The 10,808-nt window shown below is 48.5% G+C and overlaps 1 pseudogene; it reads right to left on the bottom strand.

Annotated features, from left to right (window-relative positions):
* Positions 1-9,807: 9,807 nt before the first annotated feature.
* LOC142589100 (U2 spliceosomal RNA) lies at positions 9,808-9,977 on the bottom strand (annotated as a pseudogene).
* Positions 9,978-10,808: the final 831 nt, after the last annotated feature.

The raw sequence follows: 10,808 nt of genomic DNA, 5'->3' as shown, positions 1-10,808 counted from the left end.
CCGCCTGTTCACAACGTGTATAAAACCAGTGCTGAATAAACGCTGGGTCACTTTTGCCCAGCAAGTGACGCACGACGTGTCGTCGTCTGCTCCACTCGATGCATGGTGTCAGAAGTGGGATAGCATGGCAATGCACTTCCTGCACGACGCGTGAAGACCAGCGATCCTGTGGCGGAAAATGGATTTCCTCAAAGCACCGGAGCCGCTCCTTACAACAGGCGACCTGCGCAAGAACTGGCAGCTCTTCAAACAAAGGTTTGAAATTTTCCTCACGGCGTCAGAGGTCGCAGAAAAGCCTCGGACTGAGTCCAAGAAGACAGCGTTGCTTTTGAGCGTCGCGGGCGCAGAGGCCATTGAAGTCTTTAACACCTTCACGTTTGCAGCAGGCGAGAAGAACGACGACTATGCCACAGTGGTGAAAAAATTTGATGAGTATTGCATTGCACAGACCAATGAGGTTCACGAGCGGTATATGTTCAGGAGAAGAATCCAAGCTGCTGGCGAACCAGTGGAGCATTTCTTACGAGACCTGAAGAATCAAGCACGTGCTTGCAACTTTGGAGCTTTGGCGGAATCGATGGTCAGGGACCAAATTGTGTTCGGGATAAATGACGACACGGTACGTGAAAAGCTCCTCAGGGACAACAACTTGACCCTGCAGAAGGCAGAACAAGCCTGTAAAGCAGCTGAAGCATCAGCAACTCACAAGGAAATGTGGAACTAGGAACACCAAGTGCATCCTATCAGCAGGACTAGCACGAGCCGCGAAAACCGAGAACAGACACGTTATGACTGCCGAAACTGCGGCGGAAAACACTCCCCAAGAAGGTGCCCTGCTTTTGGAAAAACGTGCCGGAGATGTCAGCGGAAAAACCACTTTGCCAGATGTTGTAAAGCGACGGCAGTTGTTGGCGAGTTGCAAAGCGGCCAAGACGATTTCGAGATTCTCGACGTATCCGCAAAGAATGTGTCCAGCAAGCATGACTGGACGGTGGAAGTCCAAATCAAGAACGTGGCAGTTCAGTTAAAGGTTGACACGGGATCGCAGGCAAATTTGTTGCCTTATGGATTATACGCCAAAATGAACCCACAGCCGCCCCTGTACCCCAGCAGCGCGATTTTACGCTCCTACGGCGGAGATGTAATCAAACACATTGGCGTCATGCGGGCCGAAGTCTCTTTAAATGGTTGCATTGCCATGCTGAGTTTTTTTCGTGGCACGAAAGGGGCGCCAAGCAATCCTAGGACTTGAGGCGAGTGAACGCCTGGGACTGATTTCACGCGTGAACAGCGTGTCGCAAAACAGCTCTGAAGAAGTGGTTGCCAGCTTTCGTCACCTTTTCACTGGCACCGGCTGCGTCAAACGAGTATACCACATGGTGCTTCGCAAGGACGCCACGCCAGTGGTTCAGAGACCTCGTCGAGTGCCACTGGCCTTAGAGGAGCCACTTCGGGAGGAGTTGTCACGTATGGATCAAGCCGGAATAATTGCAAAAGTCACTGAGCCAACAGACTGGGTGAGTCCCCTTGTTATCGTACGAAAGAAAGACGGGAAGCTGCGAGTCTGCATGGACCCCAGGAAAATAAATGAGTGCCTCAAGCGCGAGCACTACGCGATGCCGAGGCGGGAAGACATAGAGGCCGAGCTGGCCGGCGCAAGAGTATTCACTCGCCTAGATGCAAACGCAGGGTTTCACCAAATTCCCTTAGATGACGAGACGTCTAGGATATGCACTTTTGCGACACCCTTCGGCCGCTATCGATTTTTGCGACTGCCTTTCGAAATATCATCAGCGTCCGAAGTATTTCAGCAAACCCTAAGTGAAATTTTTGACGCACTTCCTGGCGTTAGAGTGTATGTCGATGACATACTCGTGTGGGGCAATTCCCAACAAGAGCACGACCAACGTCTAAGATCAGCGCTAGAAGCGGCAGAACGTGCGGGCCTTACGTTCAATCCAGCAAAGTGCGAGTTTGGCGTTCAACAAATTGAATTCCTGGGCGACGTAATAAACGAAGAAGGAATCCGTCCAAATGCATCCCATGTTGAGTGCATGTTGCAGATGGCACCCCCTAGTGATAAACTAGCAGTTCAACGCATGCTGGGTGTCGTGAACTATTTTGGAAAGTTTTTGCCAACACTAGCAGAAAGGACAACGCTTCTCAGAAGCTTGCTAAAAAAAGACACTGTTTTCGAATGGTCGGCAAATCACGAAAAAGAGTGGAGAGCGCTGTGCGACAGCCTTAGCAAGCAGCCCTTGCTATCAGTTTTTGACCCTGAAAAAGAAACCAGGTTATCATGCGATGCGTCACAAAACGGAATCGGTGCTGCCTTGCTACAGTATCACAACGGTGCATGGAAACCGGTTGCGTACGCCTCCAGAGTGCTTACTGATACGCAGCAACGCTATTCACAAATTGAAAAGGAAGCAATGGCCATAGTTTTCGGCTGCGAGAAATTTCACCATTTCATGTATGGGCGGAAGGTTGTCGTTGAGACTGACCATCGTCCGTTGATCTCCATATCACAGAAGGCGATCGGTGACATGCCGCCAAGACTGCAGCGATTTTTTTTGCGTCTGCTACGCTATGACATTTTAATGCATTATGTTCCAGGAAAACAGCTCCTACTGGCGGACATGCTGTCCAGGGCTTCCGTTAAGGGCGCAGCAGATAACGCAGACAACAACAACGACGACGTCGAAGTGCACGCAGTAAGTGTGGTTGATTCTCTTGTCAGCGAAACCATGTGGAAAGAACTGGCTTCCGAGACACGAAAGGACACGCAGCTCGCCGCTGTGCTAAAGCACCTGGAGAACGGGCAACCAATTGAAGGACCGTTCAAGCCTTTTGCCGCTGAGCTATCGGAAGTAAAAGGGGTTCTCTTGAAAGGCTGTAAGATTGTCATTCCGGCCCGTATGAGGCGCGATATGTTGGCCAGAACTCATCAAGGCCACATGGGAATTAACAAGTGCAAAGAAAGGGCACGGCGCCTGGTGTTCTGGCCAGGAATGAACACTGATATCGAGACGTTTGCACAGGCATGTTCTGTATGTAAAACGTACGCTTACAAGTTGCCGCAAGAGCCTTTGATTATGCGTCCGGTTCCAGACCAACCATGGTACCGCGTCGGCATGGACATTTTTAGCCACGCAGGTCGGTCCTACTTGTGTGTTTATGATGCCCTATCGAATTTTCCCGAAGTCCAACAGCTCGTAGACACTTCAGCAAAAACTACTGTAGATGCAGCAAGTGCCATATTTTCCAGATATGGCATACCTGTAGAGGTATGCACTGATAACGGGCCTCAGTTTTCCAGTAGAGAATTTGCCATGTTCTCAAAAGTGTACGATTTCAAACACGTGACCTCAAGCCCGTATTTTCCCCGCTCCAACGGACTCGCCGAAAAGGGGGTACAAGTAGTCAAGAGAATCTTGAAGAAAACAACTGAAGCTAAACAAGACTTTTGGCTTGGTCTTCTCGCTTACAGGTCAACTCCACTGGAATGCGGCTGGTCACCAGCCGAAATATTACAGGGACGCTCGCTGCGAACAACTCTACCAACCGTTCAGGTCGGACAAAGCCGGCGGGTTGACAAACGCCAGCAAACAGACTACTCAAGAGGGCCACTCGCACCGCTCAACAACGGCGAAACGGTCAGAATAAAAGACAGCTCATCATGGAGAAGAAAGGCTCGGGTTCTTCAGTCGTCTGGTCAACCAAGGTCATACGTTGTCATGACTGAAGACGGGCAACTCTTGCGACGCAACCGCGAGCATCTGCTGCCAACCAGAGAATCTTTTCGCCTTAGCGGTCCTCCTCACGACGACGAAGGTGTTTTTCAAGAATACGCTGCCCCTGCCAGCACACAACACGACCCAGAGGCGGCGCAAAACCCAAACAGCACAGCGAGCATTGTGCCGACAGTTCCGCAACAAGCAGCTGCTCCAAGGACTACAAGACAACGCAGACCACCTCGGCGCTTAATGTATGACGCGAACTTTCAACAAGTGCCGTGACTGTATTCAGTGCTCTGATCTTTGCTGTAGTTTTGGATGTGCAGTGATTCTTTAACTTTCTTTTTGTTCTCCCGAGCTAAAAGCGCTCCTTGTCCTAAGTTTTTTTTTTTTCGTTACGAAGGGGGATGTATCGTAATCTGTATCTAATCTGCTCAGCATGCAGAGCGCTCTGTGTTCATGGCACGATACGCCCCCATGTGATAAGGGCGTTACCCGCCTGTTCACAACGTGTATAAAACCAGTGCTGAATAAACGCTGGGTCACTTTTGCCCAGCAAGTGACGCACGACGTGTCGTCGTCTGCTCCACTCGATGCAGTGACTACGTAACATTGCGTTTGCTTTTCACACTAAATATATTGGTTGACTTATTTATGACTGAATATATTGGTGACTTGTTTGGAAAGAACACCTCGTGTGTCTGGTCTCTTTCTGCATCGCGCTGGCATTCGTCCTAGAACCGCCATCTTCTCAAGAGCACCTCCTGTGAGACGCATGCACCGTCCTCATCGAACGCTGTAGTGAGGCCTGTTAAGGTTTTCGAAATATTGGCTCAGCCGCGACTTATCGAGCAGAGTCTTGTTCTACATTGTGCGCGAAATCCAGAGAGGATTCGTGCGCGCTGAACTTGAATGTGGCCTGACGACTGCTTCGTGGTGACGAAAGCGGCAAAAGGGGCAGGGTGGACAGGAAGACGAACCAACACAGCCGAACCTAGGCCCTAATCCACAAAAAAACTCGTACAGTAGAATTGTTCTGATTTCTATGCGGCCGAGAACGTTACTACACTTAGATTTAGGTGCCCCTTAAAAAACCCCCGGTGGTCAAAATTGATCCGCAGTATCACAGTGCTGCACGCTTCATAATGTTCTTGCGAGATTTTGACACGTAAAACATATGAATACAATCTCATTTCAATTTTTAGACTTGAAGCTATTGTCCGCGTGGCATCCCCTTTCGTTCCTTTCTTTTTTTCCTTGGCCCTTCAAGTATACTAGTTCTGAGCTTGCAAATGCTGTCGGCAAAAAGAAAGAGGCTAGCGCTAATATACGCACAACACTGCTCCATATGCATTTACTTACTTTTACTTTTGATCGATAATCGGCTTCACTTAATTGTCCTTGTTAACATGCCATTGGTCTTACGCAAGGTGCACTGGTTATACATGAACAGTGGTGAACTTTGACGTCACTTCAACAGAGAAGCAGAGTAAATATGCTGCTGGGTTAGTGACCACATGGACTTGAAATCCAAAGCCATGCAAAAAAAAAAAAAACGCGACAAGGGATACAGACACAATGATATTGCAAGTGATCAGTTGTTTTGCGTTGGACAACGTATATGTGCGGAAAGAATTGGGGTATAGTGCAGCGAAGCGGGACACTGTCATAAACAGATGGCTCAATAAGGAAGTTAATTTTTTGCGACGCTTGTTAGGCTGTCCTCTTTGTTAGAAGCAAGATCATCCCATCGTAAACAGGTTTTGTGCTTTACATATGTCGCGAACAATTTATAACGCGCTCAAACAGGACACGAGGCCAGCCGACTGTTCCGAAACGGGCGTTGACTATGCGAGGACGTAGAAAGAAGCAGATACACAGAGACAGCGCTGTCTCTTTGTGTCTGTATTTTTCTACGTCCTCGTTCGGTCGCGCTTACGCTTTCTATCATGGATACAAACCTACTAGCCCGTCAACTTGTTTTAACTAAACTAATCAGCACGGTGCAGCCCGGCCGCAGGTAAGCACGAACACATCTCGCTCGATGTCAAGACGCTGGAGCGAGGAATTGCGGCAGTTGCAGTGAACGAATTGACATTCGTGCATCTTCGTGACGTGCGTTTTCCTGACGAACGAAACATCGAAAGCACAGGTGCATACGAAGCTACCGACACTACGCGCACTCTGCCAACATCGCACATTGCCTTCAAGATACGGCGCCCGTACGGCCGCGGCGTAGGTAGCAGCCGCTGAAGAACGCCCTCACTCCATCGCCTCCTCCCCCGTGTCTAGGGCGACGGAAGAGGGAGCGCTTCAAGCCCGCCTTCCTCGCTCGCACATGCGAGATTGAGCCGTGTTTCGCGGCTCACCGTCACACGCGTTCACTCGCACGTACCGTATGCGGCGCGCGCCGACGATTATATCGCCCTTGGACTTTATACGGAACCTCACGGCGACGGAGACGCCGATGGAAGAAACACGCCTGGAGTTTTCGTATAATTGCTACCGCAATAAAATTATGAACGAAAGCGTAGACGAGAGGCCATGTTATGGTCGAAAAGTACGAACCTGTAAACATTCACCTCCGTAGCGAAAAGTTGCGGCACCAGTAATGTCATCAAAGCGCGTCAGCTTCACGTAGCATCCTAGGAGAACCACAGCATGTAGAAACTATAGACAGGCATTTTATCGTTCCTGATATGATTGGCGGCTTTGTAGAAGCTATAGAGTGGAAGATCATCGCAATGAAGCGTAAATACTTCAACAAGAAAGAAGAAAAACGCTTCTTGTAACTTGGAACGAATGCCCTCGGAGGTTTTACGAGAGACGCTTGGGTGTTTAAGCAAAATAACAAAAGAAGGCCAGAACTCCAAGCAAGCATTCAGGCAGGCGAACACATGTTCGTCGATAAACTATTGAATGGGAACAATTTGCAGGTATTAAACATCTGTGAGTGCGGCTCTTAGTCATTTCTGAGCGGCCATCAACTCACCTTAACAATGTTCTCATTATTGTATCATTAGCTTAACCTACTAATTTAGCTTAGTTTACAGCTTTTTCTTTGTTGCCCCTATTAATATCCCACTTATCTCTTCGTTTCTATTAAGATGACTTCGACTCGCGATAGAAATTAGATTTGTGAGGCTGACGTAGTGGGCGCTGTTACAATCTGTTTTTCTTGCGGTGGTTCACGAAGTCCAGCTTACTGGCAACATCTATGATGGCCAATAGATTTTGCGGTAATTTTGTGGTTAACCTTTTATGCTGTGTCATCCTCGCTTGCTCTGTGTACCACTTTTCTTGACTTACTCACATGAACTACAACCGTGGCGACCAAACTGCTTACAGAGTAACTGCTAAACTTTTCTGTTGTGTTCTAGAAGCATATAGCCAAAAATATAACTATCACTTTAGAAACAATTCATACTCCCTCTTCAGTGATTTAGCTGCACTTTTCAAGTGCGATGGCAAGGGGCCAAAATAGCGCCCCCAGGCAACGCGCCAACGTTCTGTTCGTCAAAATTGAGGAAGGCTGCAAGTAATTACCTTCCCTTTTTCATACCTGCTTGCAGGCCTTGCACATGGCATGATGTGGCCAATGCGGACTTACCCGGTTAGGGATCCTACAGACACCTCGCGCTCGTCGATCTCACAGTGCTATTCACAGCGTGTTTACAGGAGGTATTCAGAGACCTGAATTGGGAAGAATCGGGGATAAGAGTTAATGGAGAATACCTTAGTAACTTGCGATTCGCTGATGATATTGCCATGCTTAGTGACTCAGGGGACCAATAGCAATGCATGCCCACTGACCTGGAGAGGCAAAGAAAAAGAGTGGGTCTAAAAATTAATCTGCAGAAAACTATAGTAATGTTTACCAGTCTGGGAAGAGAACAGCAATTTACAATAGGTAGCTAGGCAATGGAAGTGGTAAGGGAATGCATATACTTAGGGCAGGTAGTGACGGCGGATCAGGATCATGAGACGGTAATAATCAGAAGAATAAGAATGGGCTGGGGTGCGTTTGGCAGGCATTCTCAGGTCATGAACAGCAGGTTGCCATTATCCCTGAAGAGAAAAGTGTATAACAGCTTTATCTTACCAGTACTCACCTACGGGGCAGAAACCTGGAGGCTTACGAAAAGGGTTCTACTTAAATTGAGGACGACGCAACGGGCTACGGAAAGAAGCACGATGGGTGTAACGTTAAGGGATAAGAAAAGAACCAATTGGGTGAGGGAACAAACGCGAGTTAATGACATCTTAGTTGAAATCAAGAAAAAGAAATGAGCATGGGCAAGACATTGAATGAGGAGGGAAGATAACCGATGGTCATTAAGGGTTACGGACTGGATTCCAAGGGAAAGGAAGCGTAGCAGGGGGCGGCAGAAAGTTAGGTGCGCGGATGAGATTAAGAAGTTTGCAGGGAAGACATGGCCACCATTAGTACATGAGCGGGGTTGTTGGAGAAGTATGGAAGAGGCCTTTGCCCTGCAGTAAGCGTAACCAGGCTGATTATGATGATGATGATGATGACTAGTAGGCTGGTTGTCGGTTTATGTAGGTCTAAGTGCATAAAAATAAAAGCAGGTGTTACGTAAGTTTATGATATAATTGCTCCAATAGTTGAAGAAAGTAGGAAGGTGACTATGCCCAGGGGCAACATTCCTCGGTAATAAGAAAACATTAATATATCAGTTTTGAAGCAAGGGGACTGTAAGTAATATTTACTGGTGTTATATTTAATTTGTGATGAACATGATAGTGGATGTCCTTGGGGCCCCAATATGCTCTGATAAAGGTGATGTTTTTTTATCTCGGCAGTAAACATTATTTGAAGCAGGCTAATTAAATATCTGAGCGTACTGCCTGAAATGTTTTATGCATAGCACCGCCTTAAGAAAAAAAAATGGCAGTGGCTTATCTCGGCTATGCCAGGAGCTAAAGCATAGCATGGTTAGCCTTGGTTAATCTTGATTGCAAGTCCAGGTTAGTCTGGTTGTCTAGCTATGTAGCGGCGTCTATCCAGTCGTTCGGCACGCTATTGGTTTGTTTCTTGAGCGATTCGTTTCGTGTTCATCTCGTTCCGATGTCTATTCCAGGTCTCCGCCTGCTTATCAGGATTGTCGATGTCCATACTGCCGCCTCAACTGTGGTTGCGGCGCTTGCGAGCTCTCCTTTTCAATCCTGCGACATGTTATCAGGCATGCGACGCAGCTGGCGACGCGAGCGGAGGCGAGCGCAACGACGAGGAACGCGTGCGACGTCATACGAAACGGCGGCGGCGGAACACCTGTGGCTCAGTGGTTCTAGTGGCACATGCGCAGTAGTGACTAGGGAGTGAGAGAGAGAAAAATAACCGTAGCGAGGCGCGCGTTGTGACGTCATGTGCCTCCTCGGAGCAGCGCCACGGCTAAATGGCAAGTTCGTGGCCAGTAAAGCTTTCGCTTTAAAAAACCCGAGTACACTTAAGCACTTCTTAAGAGTTGTCAATGCGAAAGCATTAATGGCCAGCTGAGCGCGGCTGAGTCGTCCTTCGAGTTATGAACTCCTCGCAGGCAAGCGAGCGCGTCGAGATGCATAGCGCGCTTTGATCGCAGGTGGCAGGATTTGAACGCAGGTGACAGTTTGCGCAGTCAAAGAAGCTTAGTAATTTATAGTAAGTAATATTCGAATGATTTCCGCCTGAAATGAAGACGGGGGAATGAGGCTCCACTAAAATAACGCTACCGCTCTGGAACCTGGAGCGTCATTACCAGAGGAGACCGGTACTTTAGGCAACATGCCCTATTTCCTCACGTCCTCAACGCGCCTAGTCATCAATTAGGCGCAAGATTTTGGGTATATAAACGTTTTAGTGGCACCTTTATTAATGCCCATTGGTGCCTAGAGGTGCCTTTATTGGTGCCTAGAGGCGGCACTCGCGGCCATTATAATCATTAAATGGCAGTTTCAGTGCCTTCTTTAGGCGCCCAAATGAGCAATTTTTGGTACCTAGACGTCTCTTCGCTAGTTGTCACAGCGAAACTGTATATAGCTAGTTTTCAGTGGACCGATGTTCGTAGACCAAAAACCGTGAGCCGATCCCGAAGATAGCGAAATACCGGGCCGACCCGCGGCGGAGGCGAAGCAGGCTTCAAGCACTCCGGCAACTTGGAAAAAGAAGCTTAACATCTTCGGTCCAAATACAACCCGTATCAGATACTAAGCTGATCAGAACCGATGCACTCTTAAAACGGTTGCACCCTTTGGGGTGCATATTTGTCCCACAACGATAATCGTCATCTGCCTCGCTCGCGTTTCCTTTCTTGAAACTCGGCGCTCGCTACTTTCCTGTCGAGAATGCTGCGTCACACTGATAACGCGCATGCCGTTCGTGACTGGGAAGTACCGGGCTCGCAGCGTTAAAGAAAGGAAACGCGGGCAAGACAGATGACGATTATTGTTGGGGGACAAGATACGCCCCAGAGGGTGTAAATTTTTCCAAGAGTGTAGTACGTTTTTCTCGCGTCGGCTATGTCTACGTTCGCACCGCCCTTTCCTTGTCGGCGTTCCAAGCGCTTGCGTATCTCCTTTCTTTCCGCTCTCCCGTAGTGGCGTCACGCGTGTCTAGTTTCCTGCGGATTTCCTGTGCGGTTTTCTCGGGGCGGCGGTGCCGTCGTCGACGCGAATGTATATAAAGATCACGGTAAACCAGTCCGTACCTATGTTCAAAACTCTGTGTGACCTCTCCTCCTGTGTCACCTCTCCTCCTGTGGGGGCTCAAAGTGAACTTTGTCACGGTTTCTTTTTGCGTTTAATTGAAGGTGTAATAGCAACGATCAGCAGCTGGACAAAATCAAGAAAAGCGTAGGATGCCTGCTTCAGGTGCAATACCGCCGAAATGAGCCAACGCCAGCCACGTGGAGCCGGCGAATGTTATAGTTGTCTCTTAGTGCCCCCTCCGCCAACATCGTGTGCTGCCTTCAACTGCCGAATGCGTGATGTTGAAAATAAAACCTCCTTATAAGAATCAGCGAGACACCAAGCAGTAATAAAACACAAGCAAAATGGGCGAGGCGGCTCTTCTCA

The sequence above is a fragment of the Dermacentor variabilis genome, chromosome 7, assembly GCF_050947875.1.
Source record: "Dermacentor variabilis isolate Ectoservices chromosome 7, ASM5094787v1, whole genome shotgun sequence".
Taxonomy (NCBI): Eukaryota; Metazoa; Arthropoda; class Arachnida; order Ixodida; family Ixodidae; genus Dermacentor; species Dermacentor variabilis.
The sequence above is the reverse complement of the archived record's forward strand: the minus strand, read 5'-3'. Positions and strand labels throughout refer to the sequence as shown.